Source organism: Schistocerca gregaria, chromosome 4 (genome assembly GCF_023897955.1).
Source record: "Schistocerca gregaria isolate iqSchGreg1 chromosome 4, iqSchGreg1.2, whole genome shotgun sequence".
Taxonomy (NCBI): Eukaryota; Metazoa; Arthropoda; class Insecta; order Orthoptera; family Acrididae; genus Schistocerca; species Schistocerca gregaria.
In genome coordinates, this window is record NC_064923.1 from 271251575 (window position 1) to 271269314 (window position 17740).

A 17740-nucleotide genomic window follows, 5' to 3' on the forward strand; every position below is an offset into this window, starting at 1 on the left:
GCGGCCGGACCTGCCCCGCAAGGTACCTCCCGGCCAGTGACGCCAAACGCTCATTTCCATTTCCATAGACACTGGTAGTGTGCTGTTCCCCTATTATGAGCACAAACTTCACATGGTCTGTGCTAGATTCATATGTAGTCAGTGCAGTAAGAGAATGATGAGAGCTTATGGAATGTAAAGACCACCTTGTATTGTTGTTAACAATGAAAGACGGGGTGAAACTTGGGACCGCCATACACACAATTCTCCTACAGTAATATCAAGGGGGTTGTCTAGTGCTTTGTCCTCCAGAAGATACCAGACAAATCCAAAAACACACAGGGCGCCACATGGAAAGACCAGACTCCAGAGGGGCGCAACTGCCAGTGAGGTGACAAAAGTCATGGTATACCTCCCAATATCGTGTCGACCCTCCATTTTCCCGGTTTAGTGCAACAGTTTGACGTGGCATGGAGTCAACAAGTCGTGGAAAACCCCCTGCAGAAATATTGACCTATCCTGATTCTAAAGCTATCCAAAATTGCAAAAGTGTAGAATTTTGTGCAAGAACTGATCTCTCGATTATGTCCCATAAATGTTCGATGGGCTCAAATTGGGCGATATGGATGGCAAAACGATTCACTCGAAATGTCTAGCATTGCGGTCCGATGACAAGGCGCATTGTCCCATAAATGTTCGATGGGCTCAAATTGGGCGATATGGATGGCAAAACGATTTACTCGAAATGTCCAGCATTGCGGTCCGATGACAAGGCGCATTGTCACCAATAAAAATTCCAACGTTGTGTGACAACGTGAAGTCCACGAATGGCTGAAAATGGTCCCCAGGTAGCCGAACACAATTATTTCCAGTCAATGGTCGGATCAGTCGGACCAGAGGACCCAGTAAGTTCCTTGTAAACACAGTACACACCACTACCTTGCACAGTGCCTTGATGACAACCTGGCTCCATGACTTTCCAGGATCTGCTCCACACTCGAACCCTGCCATCAGCTCGTTGCAAATGAAAACGCGCTTCATCTCACGTCCACGGTTTTCCAGTAGTGTAGGGTCCAATACATATTGCCGCTAGCCCACGAGAGGCCCTGCAGGGGATAAGCTGTTGGCAAAGACACTCGCATCAGTCCTCTGCTGCCAAAGTCCATTAACGTCAAATTTCGCCGCACTGTCCTAACGGACACGTTCGTTGTAATCCTACACTGATTTCTGCGGCTATTTCATCCAATGTTACTTGTCTGTCAGTAGTGAAAACTCTAGGCAAATACCACAGCTCTCGGTCGTTAATTCAAGGCCGCGGGCCACTACGTTCTCCACGGTGAGAGGTAATGCCTCAAATGTGGTATTCTCCGCACACTCCTGTCACTCGGGATGTCGGAATATAGGATTCCTAAACGATTTTCGAAATGGAATGTCCCATGCATCTAGCTCCAACCACCATTCCGCGTTCGAAGACTTAATTCCCGTCGTGTGGCCACATCACGTCGGAAATATTTTCACATTAATCAAGTGAGTAAAACTGATAAGTCTGACAATGTACTGCCCTTTTATAATTTTTGTTCGCTATACTACCACCATTTACATATTTGCAGATCGCTATCGCGTGACTTTCATTACCTCAGTGTAGTTATGGTCAGGCGCCATAGAGAGTGCACGCAACATGGACTATGTTCTCCTTCCACCTTACGTCACGCAAATATTTCCCATTTGCCAGACGCTTATTGCTGTATAAACGAACGCGCGGCTCCACACAGAGACACAATAGGCTGTCCATCATCATTACGAAGAAGATGGTACCAGCAGCTCTGCCGCCCGTAATTAGGAAAACAGTAGTAAACTGAACATTATTTGCGTAATACGTTGGCGTCACTTTTGACGGACGTCTAACGTGGTGCAGGCATGTAGAAGATGAACGTGACAGGGCTCTTGGACGACTCAGGGACATGTATCCAATTCTCAAGCCACACTCCACGCTGCCCACCCACGCTGTCTTGCTGTCTACAAGTTCCCAACATGGAGTCCTATACTATCGACTCACCCACCGGCCAGCTCACTCGCAGTGGTTGGCTGCCTTAACCACGTGAGGTGCCGCCATTTTGCATCCTCCGGCATATAGAGCGGCTGCAAGCAGGGACGGCATGGCGCCATCGGAAAGGTTGAAAAGGCGTGGAGCGGCCAGCTCGCGGGCAGTCTTGGATCAGGACTGGGGTTGCCCGTTTACGATTATCGTGGCCGGCAATTCAATCGCCGAGACTTGAATTTTTGTTGACTCCACCTGAACGGATTGGATTCGAGTTGCTTTATTGTATGCCTGTTCGTATTATGGCCTGCCGTGTATCTGCACGCTGCATCTAATTAAATTAAGTAATATCAAACTGTTACTTACTAAGTGTTGTTGTCTCATCGCTCTTTCGTGTTCGAGCGCCACCTCATCCTCATCACTTACCCCTGGGACGACACAACGCGTAACACGATCTCGGTTCGAGTATTCAACAGTTGCTTGGGCCAATGTTGCCGACAGCGACAGCCGACGGCGGCAGTGAATTCAGAGTAGAACTCTGCGACTGGTTTTCTACCTACCTCGGGACTACCCATCGGGAGAACTGCACCTGCTGGCTGACTGATGTACTGCGACTGAAAGAGAAATTGCCAGTAAGTTCCACCAGTGGACTACCAACTCAAGATAGACTCGTCAGGACCCTGGGCAACAAATGCAACTACTGGTTTACACTATGATGCCCACACCACCTTCAGTACAAGCATGGTGCGGGAAAAAAGAAAATAAATCAATGGATAAAATAAAATGTAACAAATCCGCTATCGCTATTGAGGTAGCAGCAGAAGATTCCAGAAAGTTGCTAGAAGTAATGGTAGCCACATGTAAGGAACGGACCTAAAACCATTCAAGAAGATTAAAGGTAAAACACAACGTGTTAAAGCTTAATCTTAAATTCAAAGTTAAGAGTGTCCAGTAATGAAGCTTGTGTCTTCGTCGTCACTCAGAGTGCTTCACCAGTTACTTCGACAGTACCCACTGCCTCATGATATCAGGACCAGGTCTCCAGTTGCTGCCGAGAAGAGCCAAACTGGGCATTGTATAAGTTATGTTAGTCATCTTTCTCTGATTCAGGACTTGATCAGTATTCAGAGTTAATCCAGCGCAAGGGAACATTTGACATTTCCAAACATCATCTTAACACTCAACCTACATAATGTTTATTTCTCCTTATACACTGTTGCTAATTTGTGCTCAATATAGTTTTTCCTTAATTTACCTAAAACTGTTTCGCCCTGTAAACAGGGTGTACCGTTTCTATGTGCAAGCAGGCCACCTCAACAACGCCAATTGCTTCCAGGGGAGGGCATTCTCTTCCTCCCACATTATGTTGGATGCCAACAGTATTTGGTGAATAACGACATGCAGCTTATCGATTCCATCTGTGGAATGCGACACAATGGTCAGTAACTCTCCCCCCCCCCCCCCCCCCACTCAATCAAACACTGCGGAGATGTCCGATGTTTACTCTAGTACAAGAGCGCGAAGTTGGGTGATTACATTAACATTTCCCTCCCCTTGCTGGCCATATGCTGACTGATGAAAATTATTTCTCCGCTACCCGGTATGGAACAAGCTACCTTCGGGTCGAGGACTGCCGTACTAGTGTGCATTACCATCCACTAAACTTCCACACCTGAATGCCACAAGCCGCATTATGAGGCGTGGCAAAGGTTACCTCTCGTACCACCGTCATCCCCACTTCCCTGTTCCATTCTCGAACGTGCGTGGGCAGGACGCCTACCGGTAAGCCACCGTGTCGACTCTATTCGGCTGAGTGGAGCTGCTTATCGTTTTCTCGTCGTAGTCATGTTGAAGGTGTTTATGTGCGAGGAGTTTTAAAACTGTACTAGCCCATGAACGGCAACATCTTTGTTGTAACCACGGGAGTTTGCTGAGCATGCCTGTAAAGGTATTGCACTTATTAATCGAATTCAATGACAAAAAACAACGATGTTCGTTTGGTCCCTTCTTTTTCAAAATGGAAACAGCTTGAAACAGTTATAAGTATAGGTTGGTCTCATGTTCAGGTAAAGCTTCTTTCATGATTTGTTACATTTCTTTAACATTCCTCCACTGAATCTCAATTTGCCACATGTCCTCCCTACAGTTAGTTTTACGTGGTATTCCACTTTACACCACCTTATCAAAAGCATCCGGGCACCATTATATAATGCGGAATTGTCCACTAGATGTCACGAGAGGCGCACCCGCCAGTATAAAAGGAGGCAGGAAGTACTGTGTTGTCAGCAGAGGAAGAATGAGAGCCGAATGGGTCAGGCAAGAAAGCTCAATAGCTTCGAACGTGGACTCGTCACTGGATGTCACATGAGTGATAAATCCATCGGGTATACCTAAAACCTTCTGAATCCGTGCAAGTCTGTTGTTATTGTTGTTTATTTGAGGCATTAAAAAAAAGACGGTCTGAACTAGCCTTGAGGGCCCAACGGTACCGACCGGACGCCATGTCATCCTCAGCCCTTAGGCGTCACCAGATGCGGATGTGGAGAGGCATGTGGTCAGTACACTGCTCTCCCGGCTGTTATCAGTTTTCGAGATGAGTTCCACAACTTCTCAATAAAGTAGCTCCTCAGTTGGCTTAAGGCGCTCAACATCGCGTTTATAAGCGCCCTCGACTGTTGCTGATGTGACGGAAGTGGAAACATGAAAGAACAACCTTACATAATGTAAGAGCCGGCGGACGGTATCTGCTGTCGGAGAGAGACAGTCGAGCTTTGCGGAAGGTAGTGAGTTCCAAAGCGTTACCAGCAGTGCACGTACCACAATGACTGTGCGCAGGGAGTTAAAAATAAAGAGCTATTGAAAACGAATGATGTGGAGTGATTAATCACGTTATACACTGTTGCAATCCGACTAAAGAGCTTTCTTTGGCGAATTCCTAGAGAAAGCTACCTGCCATCACGCGGATTGACAACGAGGGATATTTTTCGTGGTTAGGGCGTGGTTTCCTTACTGAGCTTAAGAAAACACTCGAGTACGCAAGGATGCGAACACATTATGCATCATTGTGTACTGTGTACAATAGAGGAAGAGTTAGGAGACAAAAATAGCTTATGTGACCATGACGATACACCATATGATAAAGCAGTATGTATGAGGCAATGGTTTATAAGCAGTGACATTCCTGAAACGGACTGTCCTACGCGGAGTACCGACTTGAACCCAAAGGAACATCTTTGGGACGAGTTAGAGCGTCGACTTTGTTCCTGACCTTATCTGGTTTCAGCTTCTGAGGCTTCGATTTCTCCATAGACGTACAGGCATATCATTGAAAGCGTCCCCAGAGGGGTTCAAGCCGCCATAAAGGCAATGGGTGGACGCACACCATACTAATAGGTGTCTGGCTACCTTTGGTGAGATCGTGTAGGTCCCTGGAGACGCTTACTCCTAGGTATTACTGTTGTTACTGTTTCCAGTGGTTTATTGCCACTAGCATAATCGAATAGGAAGGCATCTCTTTAGGTATTTAGGCGCATTACGTTACATTCGTTTGCGTTCAGGATCACTGTTCAGTGTGAACATTAATCAACGACCTTGCGCCCATCTCCCAAAGTTTCATTGCAGCTTTCTAGCGTTGCCACTTTTCTATAGACAATAGTAACGCTCACGAACAGGCTATCGGAGTTTTCGACTTTATCCGGAATATCGTTTGTGTACCTTGGTGAGTCTGAAAAGCATATCCTGCCCCAATAACTATATTTGATGGGAAGTACACAAAACGTTTTGTATCTCTAAAGATTGATAGTTATCCACTTTTACTGGTTAAAAGGTAGATCACTTTCGTACCTAATCAATACGCGTATTTCAACAGTATGTCCGAAGTACATCTTTTTATGTCATTAATATGAATGTCGATATGACCTCTTCGATTCAGCGGTCTGGAATTAAGTAATTATATGCACTCTGAGACAAACAGAAATAGACGCATCATGAAAGAGTAGAAAGAGTGTTCACAATGAGGAGGAAATCGGTAGATGTGATGTACATGTACAGACAAACAAATGATTAAAATTTCAGGAACATAGGATTTTTATTTTATTTATTTATTTTCAAGAGAAAGCGCTTCACAAGTTGAGCAAGTCAGCAACGCGTTGGTCCGTCACTGGCACTTACGAAAGCAGTTATTCGGCTTCATATTGATAGAGTTATTGAATGGCCTCCTGAGAAATAGCGTGCCAAATTCTGTCCAATTGCTGCGTTAGATAGTCAAAATCCAGACCTGGTTGGAGGGCCATGCCCGTCATGCTGCAAACGTTCTCAACTGGCAGAGATCCGGCGACCTTGCTGGTCAAGGTAGGTTTTGGCAAGCACGAAGACAAGCAATACAAACTCTCGTCGTGTGCGTGTGGCCATTATCTTGCTGAGATATAAGCTTAGGATGGCTAGCCTTATAAGGTAACAAAAGGTGGCGTAGAATATCGTCGCCGTACCACTGTGCTGTAAGGGTGCCTCGGATGACAACCAGAGTTGAAACGGCATCCCTGACCATCGCTCCCGGTTTTCGGGTCTTATGTCGGCCGACAGTCAAGTTGGTATCCCACCAGCGTCTGGGGCGACTCCAAATACATATTCGGCCTGAAAGCTCGTTGACTGGAGTAGAATTCTCTTCAGTAATGAGTCCCGCTTCAAAATGAGCCATGGTGACCAGCGAAGACGTGTCTGGAGTCGCCTGAGATGTCATAGCTCTATGGTTGTCATGTGCGGCACCCTTAGCACAGAGATACATCGACGGTATTCCCCCCCCCCCTTCCCCCAAACCTTTTGTCGCTCTTCTTGGCAAGCCATCCTGGGCTCACATTTCAGCTATATAATGCCCGCACATACACGGCGAGAGTTTGTACTGTTTGTTTTCGAGCTTGCCAAACCCTATCTTGGCAAGATCAGCGGATCTCTTTCCAATTGCGAACGTTTGGAGCATTGTGCCAAATGCTATCCATTTGGATAACATTTTGCACAATATCCGTCAGAAGGGCATCCAACAACTCCATTTGTAAGGTGGCTGAATAAATGATCAGATTTACGCCTTACATGAAATGAAATGTCGTGTGACGATGGCCTCCCGTCGGGTAGACCGTTCGCCTGGTGCAAGTCTTTCGATTTGACGCAACTTCGGCGACTTGCGCGTCGATGGGGATGAAATGATGATGATTAGGAGAACACAACACCCAGTCCCTGAGTGGAGAAAATCTTTGACCCAGCCGGGAATCGAACCCGGGCCCTTCGGATTGACAGTCTGTCGCGCTGACCACTCAGCTACCGGGGCAGACACGCCTTACATGAAAGCTTTATACATCGCAATGAGAAGGTGAATACGACACCTTACGTAATTCGGCGGTTATGAGAACATTTGCCTATCAGTGTGTAATGCAAAAAGATATGACAGTCAATCAAGGGTAATTAACGCACCATTCCTATACAGTGCATGTCTCTGAGCAGAAGGTGGAACAGGAAACGCCAGTCGTTTTCAGTTTGAAAGACGAGGAAGACAACGGCTTAGCGAATGTGCGCTGCAGGGCAGGGGTTGCGACGGAAACCACTTAAATGGGTGACAGGAGGAAGGACAGCAACCCCGAACAGGTGATTCAGGAGGGAGGACCGCGTGTAGCGGCACATCTGTCTGCACAAGCGACAGAGAAAAATCTTAAGAAAGCTGCGTTTCGGAATTCCAACGGGATATGAACAAAAACTACTAACGCATTTCGATCACGTGTTCAGTGAGTGTAACACATGGAAAGGACAATATACTTTAGACGTCTAGAATGGGCACAAAACGTCCAACTGGCGGAAAGGCACTTGGAAGGAGAAATATTCTGAAGTTTCGATGCAGTTTGATAGAAGGGACATTGCGATTGGTAGAGAAAGATTCCACAAAATAAGAGGAACTCTCCTATTGGTCGAAAAAGGCTGTGGCGTGAAGAACGAATGAACCCAAGTTGGGGAGGAAGTTGTGTCATGACTAGGACAAGAGAATAATTTTCGGGGACTCTTCTCTGAATTGGCGTCAAGTGCAGAACGGAGCACTTAAACCTCTGAATGACGCAGAGAAGAAATTTGTGTGGACACTGCGTTCACAGCGGCTGCATCCCAGCTAGAGATTAGCTGTAGCAACTTTTAGCTCCAACTGTGGAGAAACGAACCAGCCGAACTAGTTAACTGTTCTTGCGAGAACTGAGAGGGCACTATAATATTCACGCTGCTCAAACCATGCGCGTGTATATCGCCACATACTAAGGCTAAGGCTGAGTACATGTTTTCTAGCATAACGAGAAACATAGGGAAGTTTCTGCTGGAAAGTTCAGCTAAGGCCTGAGGAATTCCAGCGGGAGATAGCGGCCTTGCAGTCGGCATCTTGTTGCAGCTTAGGGTAAATATCGTGTGCAGAGGCGTAAACTTTATTGGTTCACTAGCTTGTGCCCACTGTAAACTCGAATGGTCTTGGGTAATCTTGCACTCAAATTTGTCACATAACTAACCATCCACCGTAGATTTGATTATCATCCTAAATAGTACCGAACTTTGAACCGGAATCGGACGATTTTCGTAGTACTGATCAACATCGTAACGTAAGTGTAGGAGCAATTTTGTAAAGAAACTTCCATTTAAGCTTTCATATTATTGTGCTTAGGATTAATGTTCTTTCAGAGAGTTAATATTTAATAGAGTTGTGTGTAGGATTATTTTACTTTTTGATATTGGCGAGATGCGTAATCCATTGCGCTGTTTTTATGTTGACTAGTTCAAAACTGTGTAAAACCTGGAATTTTTGTGCTTGAATTTGCGACATTAAACTTGTCATTTCAACTTACACAGTTGTTCTCATTTCTAGAATAACCACCCACGTTAGACATCAATCAATAGCAAGCCTCACAAACGCTTGAGTAAGAGCCAGAGGTGGAATAACAGTATACTGACTTACGCAATTTGTGACGCTCTTCCTCTTGAACGAGTCGTCCAATTTTTGTGAAATTGTAATTGCTTATTTGTCTGTACATGTACATGCCATCTACCGATTTCCGTCCCATTCGGATAATTCTTTTTTTATAGGTTAATTAAACCTAGAATATTCAACGAGTTACGAAATAAACCTAGAAAATACTGAAAAAAATAATTTATTCCCACCCCTATTAAGCTAGGTTGAAACTGAAAATTAAAAATTTGAAATAAGAAAAGTTACGTTCCGTAACCAAGTAGTCAGCGAGTCTGAATGAGAAGTGGCAGCTCCAGGAGTCTGGAAAGTCGACAAACGCCGGGAGAGCGGTGCACTGACCCCACGCCCCGAAACCCCCACCCCCCCATACCTCATCCGCATGATGGGAGGACACGGCGGGCAATTAACATGGCGTGGTCTTGAGGACCTGATCACTGATTTATGTTTTTGAAATAGGAAAAAAGCGTCAGAACAACAGAAAATCCAGCTCGATATCAACAGAAAACTCCTTGATTGCAAGAGAGCATTCGCGAATCTAGTTTAGCGATTATTTCTAATTGTGCACTAGAAATGACGGCGCTACTGTCCTTGTAGAAAAGCTGACGTTGGTTTCGGAAAAAAATTGTGTGTCCTCCTGTAGACAAAAACTGCTGTGGAAATGTAACGAAACTTCCGCCACAAGTTTCACAATGCCCTGCTGTCACGCTACATCGTGAAGGTACAAGGGAAAATTGTTTTCTATGGCCTATATGATGAAACAACACATTAGCGGACATTGAGTGTCGCAATACTACAAAATCTACCATTTATGATGTCGCACATCGTATAAACTCATGGGATCAAGATAGATAGCAGTGAGAAAATATTTTTATTATGTATTTTAGATGCAGGTCACACTAATCGTATTATTACAAGTTATCGCCAGTTTATCTGTTTAAAAAGAGGAAAAAGGAGAATAGGAGAGTACTAAAAAGAAGAAAAATTAAGTAACTTCTGTGCACAACTATACCTACTCGAATACGTTACGTTACGTAGTATTCCTTCAACTATACAGACCCAGAGAAGCGATCATAATGTAAACATGGCTGCAACTTTGATTCTTCGCGCTGATGGCTGCATTTATTATATAATAAATTTGGTAACTCTAACTGAGTCGAAACAAGACCCCCGGAGTAGACAACATTCCATTAGAACTACTGACATTGTTGGGACAGCTAGTCCTGACAAAACTCTACCATCTGGTGAGCAAGATGTATGAGACAGGCGAAAGACCCTCAGACTTCAAGAAGAATATAATAATTCCGATCCCAAAGAACGCAGATGTCAAAATTACCGAACTATCAATTTAATAAATCACAGTTGCAAAATACTAACGCGAATTCTTTACAGACGAATGAAAAAACTGATAGAAGCCGACCTCAAGGAAGATGTTTGGATTCCGTAGAAATGTTGGAACACGTGAGACAATGCTGACCCTACGACTTATCTTAGACAATAGATTAAGGAATGGCAAACCTACTTTTCTAGCATTTGTAGACTGACAGAAAGCTTTTAACAATGTTGACTGGAATACTCCCTTTCAAATTCTGAATGTGGCAGGGCTAAAATACAGGGAACGAAATGCTATTTCCGATTTGTACAGAAACCAGATGGCAGTTATAAAAGTCGCGGGGTATGAAAGGGAAGCAGTGGTTGGGAAGGAAGTGAGACAGGGTTGTAGCCTATCCCCGATGTTATTCAATCTGTATATTGAGCAAGCAATGAAGGAAACAAAAGAAAAGTTCGGAATAGGAAGTAAAATCCATGGAGAAGAAATAATAACCTTGAGGTTCGCCGATGACATTGTAATTCTGTCAGAGACAGCAAAGGACTTGGAAGAGCAGTTGAACGGAATGGACCGTGTCTCGAAAGGAGGATATAAGATGAACATCAACAAAAGCAAAACGAGGATAATGGAATGTAGTCAAATTAAGTCGGGTGATGCTGAGGGAATTAGATTAGGAAATGAGACACTTAAAGTAGTAAAAGACTTTTGCTATTTGGGGAACAAAATAACTGATGATGGTCGAAGTAGGGAGGATATAAAATGTAGACTGGCATTGGCAAGGAAAGCGTTTCTGAAGAAGAAATATTTGTTAACATCGAATGTAGATTTAAGAGTCAGGAAGTCGTTTCTGAAAGTATTTGTATGGAGCGTAGCCATGTATGGAAGTGAAACGTGGACGATAAATAGTTAACACAAGAAGAGAATAGAAGCTTTTGAAATGTGGTGTTACAGAAGAATGCCGAAGATGAGATGGGTAGATCACATAACTAATGAGGAGGTATTGAACAGAATTGGGGAGAAGAGGAATTTGTGGGAAACTTGACTAGAAGAAGGGATCGGTTGGTAGAACATATTCTGAGACATCGAGGGATCACCAATTTAGTATTGGAGGCCAGCGGGGAGGGTAAAAATCGTAGAGGGAGACCAAGAGATGAATACACTAAGCAGATTCAGAAGGATGTAGGCTGCAGTAGGTACTGGGAGATGAAGAAGCTTGGACAGGATAGAGTAGCATGGAGAGCTGCATCAAACCAGTCTCAGGGCTGAAGACCACAACAACAACAACTCTAACATCGCAAATATGAGAATACATTTATTCACAGTATTAAATGAAAAACAAAAAAGTGAAAAACAGAAAAAATTGCCTAACTACTGGATTAGATCGGCTAGTGGTGCCCTAGAAGCATGGACAGATGAAGCCCCGCTACAGAAGCGATCCGCGAGTAGCAAACTAGTAAATGGATACTTAAGGGTGCACTAACGTCTGCGCTTATCATCCACACTGCCCGTCTGCTGCTTAATTAATTTCCTTTTATAACTATTGACTCCCTCTGCTCTGTAATCGTTAGCCACTGTTATGTGTTTTACTCGTAGTATATCAAGTTCAGTCTAGAGGCACATTAAGTATCGTGTGTGTAATATTCCGAAAACATATAAACTTATATTGCGAGGATACACTGAATTTTGATTAGTGGTATCATATGAATAGGCAGAGACATAATAATGCATCCCAAAATACCGATAGGGTGAGCACAAATGATACTGCATAAAGAAAACAAACTGAACTACCTTCGGAGTAATAACACATACGGGCCGAACAGTAAATCTAATGAATCACTCGATAGTAAGCTGAATGAAGCAGTTCCTTTCAGATTCACACATCTTTAAAAATAGTATCGTTTTCTCTCAAAAGATGGAATGTGCTGTAACCTCCCTCTTACTAATCGGCCTATTGTGCTTGCGATATAAAATATGACAGGGGATCGATTGTATGCCTATTTGATTTTTTCTAATTGGATAAGGCTATCCTTCCCGAAGAAGTAATACCGGTAAGTAGGAAGAAAGTGTACAACCGACACTTCTGATGGAAAGTATACTAAAAATAAAAAGTAATAAAACCGAGCAGGGTATAATTTGGAAAATGAAAGTTATTGTGTGCAATCACTCACGAACAACAGTGGACAGGAAAGGGGTACCACTGATCATGAATTCAAAAGTTACACTAATGAACAAAAGGAAATAATTAATGGTTGAAAGCCCAGTAGGGCAATTTACATCCAAAATCCCGTACAAGGTGATGGGAAAGAAAAAAAGTATTACTAAACACTGACGTGGCAACTGAAGGTTGTCCCTTTTTTCTTTTTGACACTAATTTTAAGTGAGTATTTAATGATAAGGAAAACTGAGAGGTCACTCTTACGGTATGTTTGGCATTACATTTTGAAAAAGGCAATCGAGTAATGATTTGAAAATATGTAATTAAACTGTATGTTACGAACTTCGTTACGTGAACAATGACTTTCAGTGACCTCAACATAACGTCATCAAAGAAATTTAGAAAAAAAGCAAGCACTTTTTACTTTGCCGTTATTCATTTTGCAAATTGGATTTCATATTATTGTCTGAACAACTGAACCTTTTTTACTGACTTGAACAGAATTAAACACTAGAATATGCACCAACCCAAACAGCCATGGGCTCCAAGCTGTATGTAAAATAAATAAAACTTCTGCGCTCTTAATTTGTGCATTTCTTTAGATTGGGATTTTTTCCAGTGATTGATTCTCAAACTTGAAAAATGACTGGCTGTAACTATTCAATTTGTTTCTTATGACACTTAGTTAGCATATAAAGAAAAAAAGGAACAAGGTTCTGCTTGGTAACAATATCTGGGAGCAATGAGGACACAATCGCCCTGAGTTCACCTGATTATTATTTAAATAAATTTTATCAACCAAATCACATTCAGCTGTGCTGCTGGGTTAGCCGTTAATACTATCTACCAATGTACAGTCTTACTTCAGTGCTGTGCATACTATGAAACTCGGAGCCGACGACAAACCTGTGTTGCTGTAACTGCTGCTGATGTTGAAGACGGTAGCATCTTGTGGATCCACGGCTAGTTACAGGAATGGGCAATCGTACTTAATACAGCCTCTTCCGCGCGTCCACTGTCCGTACTCCTGCTACTAGACTAATGGCCGGCGAGCGTCCATCATACCGCCGAAAATGGCACTCTCTACTGCGAGAGCTTTAACACCACACTGTCGCACACTACAAGCACTGGAGCCCGTCTCTCTCTCTCTCTCTCTCTCTCTCTCTGTGGGCTCCACGCAACAACTCCCTACTCAAAGATTTTACAACGCACAAGCACTGCTATTATTGTTGCTAGTCGATGCAAATAATAATTCCTTTGGCTTTTTCTCAGAGCTTAAAAGTTTCACAGTAAGACAAAGACAAATACAATGAAATGTCAACAGATTTCTACCTAAATTTACACATACAGTGAAGCAATGTCCTTACTTATTAAAAGAAACCATTTAAATTACAAATATTTACATACAATCCAGAAAAAATTATACGTCGGTAGCACGTGCCACGCATCCTGCATTTTCGGTGTTACAGTATGTGGGACAACCCGCCAGAAATTTAGTATCTGATACAAAATATCAGAGCTCTGAAGTACGGGACGACCTCGCACCTTTTGCAAAGCATTTAAGAGAAATGAACAACTGGCCAACCATAAGAGAGAAGGAAATGAAAATGGACAGAAAAAAGGCACCTGGTAACATTCCAAGAAAACTAAAACACGTACAGAATGAAGGCACACATGTTATGTTACAAAAATATAAAACTACACGAAAAAGTGGAGACTGTCAGCCGGAAAGCTGCGAGGTTTGCAAATAATGAACTGGACGTTTTAGCGCAAGTAATATAGAAGTAATAGTGCTCACCAGATTCGACACATTCCTCAGTTTCAAACTGAAACAAATCTATTTCAGTTTCCAATCTTTATTGATAGCTGATGAAACTACCATATAAACGTACGTAAAAGCACAAATTCTACACGTCACCACATGGGCAAGTATGGCTGTATTAGCTACAACACATCTTGTGCTACGGACGCACGCCTTTGTCTTCAGTCACTGACTTCCGCCCTTCCGTTCCTTAGCGACTGAATCTTGCTTGTTGAGCACTCTGCAGGGATTGTGCGCCAGCGCATATTGACGTTTCCTCTTATTGGTTTCTCGGTAAATAAGAAGTAAGGAGGCCGATACAGGGACTGCATGCCCTGGAGGAAGCTTTCGAACGCGGAAAAGGAAAAAGAAAGTCGATCTGGCAGGTTTTCTTTTAGTCTTCAGTACGGTAGTTCTCGCAGCAGCCTTACACATTCATCCCAAGAAGCAAATTCATGGTTGCAGTGATCGCAACAGTAACACTATGAAACAGTTTTTCCTGATATATTATTCTCTAAAATATTTTTTTTTCCCCGGAGTTCTCAGCGTTCGATGTAAATACAGTATTTCAGGAAAAGTAACCAAATGTATATTTACGACTAAATAAGGTAGCTTACTGTTCTGTTTATAAGCTACTAGCTTAGCACCCGTTGCTTCGCTCGCGTAGACTGTACGGCCTACAGCGTTATTTTTTTTTCTTTATTCAATCGAATTTTTACGCTGTTCACAAATTGCAACACCTTCTAATATTTTCAGACTAATTAATGTCGTGTAATCATGGCCTTTTCCGAATGTACTTCTGACCAAAAAGGGAGTCTGGTAGCGGGAGTCAAAAGGTTTTGTTAACCATACTTTTTGCTTCTGTTGGAGATACACCCATAGCAAACTTTCATCCCCTAACAAATATTTTTTTGTGTCTAACTGTCAAGTGAAACACCAATTTGCATAAATTTAGCTCTAAAATCTTTTTAGTTTAACGAAATATTTTCTCCCTTTGGGGTTGAATTTCCAGAAACACTGAAACGTATTTTTTTTTTTTTTAATTTCTCAGCGGGAAGTCTAATACCAGTTGCCACATACGTAGCTTTAAAAATACTTTAGTAGTTCTTTAATAATCATTTGTTTTAAAAAAAACTTTCGTCCACTTTTTTACCCCCTTAGAGGTTGAAATCCCAAAAATTCTGAAACATATTTTTTTATGAAAATCACACTACTTCATCCTTCGGCCAATGCTACATCAACCTCTTGAGATGTTCAAGAAAGAACAGCCAGTTAATTTGTGACGCCTTTCACTCTCACAGGAGGATCATCAGATATTTGGGAGAAAAACAAGTTTCCTCAGTACAAATTTATAAATCAGGAGGCAGCTGTAAAGCTACGTTGTCAGTTAAATAAAGTAATTGGGAAACCACAACCCCAGTTGTGAAAAGAGAGTAACCAAAGTCAAACTCCCTGTCTTCCTCTATAGTTGTTGCCCTCTACAGCTTCCTCTAGTAGTATGGAAGTCATTCCCTCATGTCTCAACAGATGTTCTATCATCCACTCCCTTCCCTTATCAGTGTTTTCCACATATTCCTTTCCTCTCCGATTCTGCGCAGAAACTCCTCATTCCCTACGTTATCGGTCCACATAATTTTCAACATTCGTCTGTAGCAGCACATCTCAAATGCTTCGATTCTTCTCTGTTCCAGTTTTCCCACAGTCCATGTTTCACTACCATACAACGCTGTCCTCCAGACGTACATTCTCAGAAATTTCTTCCTCAGATTAAGGCCGGTATTTTATATTAGTACACTTCTCTTGGCTAGGAATGACCTTTTTGCCATTGCTAGCCTGCCTTTGATGTCCTCCTTACTACGACCGTCATTGGTTATTCTACTGCCTAGGCAGCAGAATTCCTTAACTTCATCTACTTCGTGATCATCAATTCTGATGTTAAGTTTCTCGCTGTTCTCATTTCTGTTCCTACTCATTTCATCTTTCTTCGATTTACTTTCAATCCATGCTCTGTACTTATTCGACTATTCATTCCGTTCAGCAGATCGTGTAATTCTTCCTCACTTTCACTCAGGTTAGCAATGTTATTAGCCAGTCGTATCATGATATCCTTTCACCTTCAGATTTAATTCCACTCCTGAACCTTTCCTTTACTTCCATCATTGCTTCCTCGATGTACAGATCGAACAGTATGGGCGAAAGGCTACATCCTTGTCTCACACTCTTCTTAATACGAGCAGTTCGTTCTAGGTCGTCCACACTTATTATTCCCTTTTGGCTATTGTACATATTGTATATGACCCGTGTCTCCCTATAGCTTACACCTACTTCTCTCAGAATTTAGAATATGTTGCACCATTTTACGTTGTAGAACGCTCTTTCAGGGTCGGCAAATCCTATGAAAGTGTCTTGATTTTTCTTTAGCCTTGCTTCCATTAATAGCCGTAACGTCAGAATTGCCTCTCTCGTGCCTTTACTTTTCCTAAAGCCAAACTGATCGTCACCTAGCGCATCCTCAATTTTCTTTTCCGCTCTTCTGTATATTAGTCTTGTAAGCAACTTGCATGCATGAGCTGTTAAGCTGATTGTGCGGTAATTCTCCCACTTGTCAGCTCTTGCCATCTTCGGAATTGTGTGGATGATGCTTTTCCGAAAGTCAGATGGTATGTCGCTAGACTCATACATTTACACACCAACGTGAATAGTCGTTTTGTTGCCACTTCCCCCATTGATTTTAAAAATTCTGATTGAATTTTATCTATCTCTTCTGCCTTATTTGATCTTATGTCCTCCAAAGTCTTTTAAATCCTGATTCTAATACTGTCCAAGACGCTACTCCAGGCGGGTGTAAAAACATGAAAGTGTGCAATGGAAAATAATAAAAGCTAAAATGATGATTTGACCCTGCCTGACTACGCTCTAAAGCAGATCTTAGGATCTCTTAATGCTCTTTTTTACATATAAATTACAATCCAAACATAAATGAATGATGAAGGAAACTAATACTACTAAATGATACGCATTGTTGTTCAATATATATTTATTATAGACTAAAATCAACCCTTTAAATACAATTGTCTATGTTTCCTAACTAAAATTATTAATCAATTGCCAACTCTGCCCCTTATTATGACTGCGCGGTCACGAACGCGAAATGACTGACATCATCTACATACCAAACATTAGAAGACACTACTTTCAAAGGTGATCTATGGTGGTGTGGAACCTCAGTGGAAATAAATTAACGTGATCACAGCTGTTTAGCTTTATAGCCATAATAAGCGAAGCAATTTGCGATATCACCGTATGTGCTGCGTCCGGTTGTAAGTAGGATGTTTAGGTTTTTATATTGATAACGCCACGTAGCGCTCTGTATGAAAATCACTGGCTGTGCTGTGTGCAGTCTGTGGCTGGTTAGCATATCGTAATATTCGCTATTGTAGTGTTGGGCAGTTGGC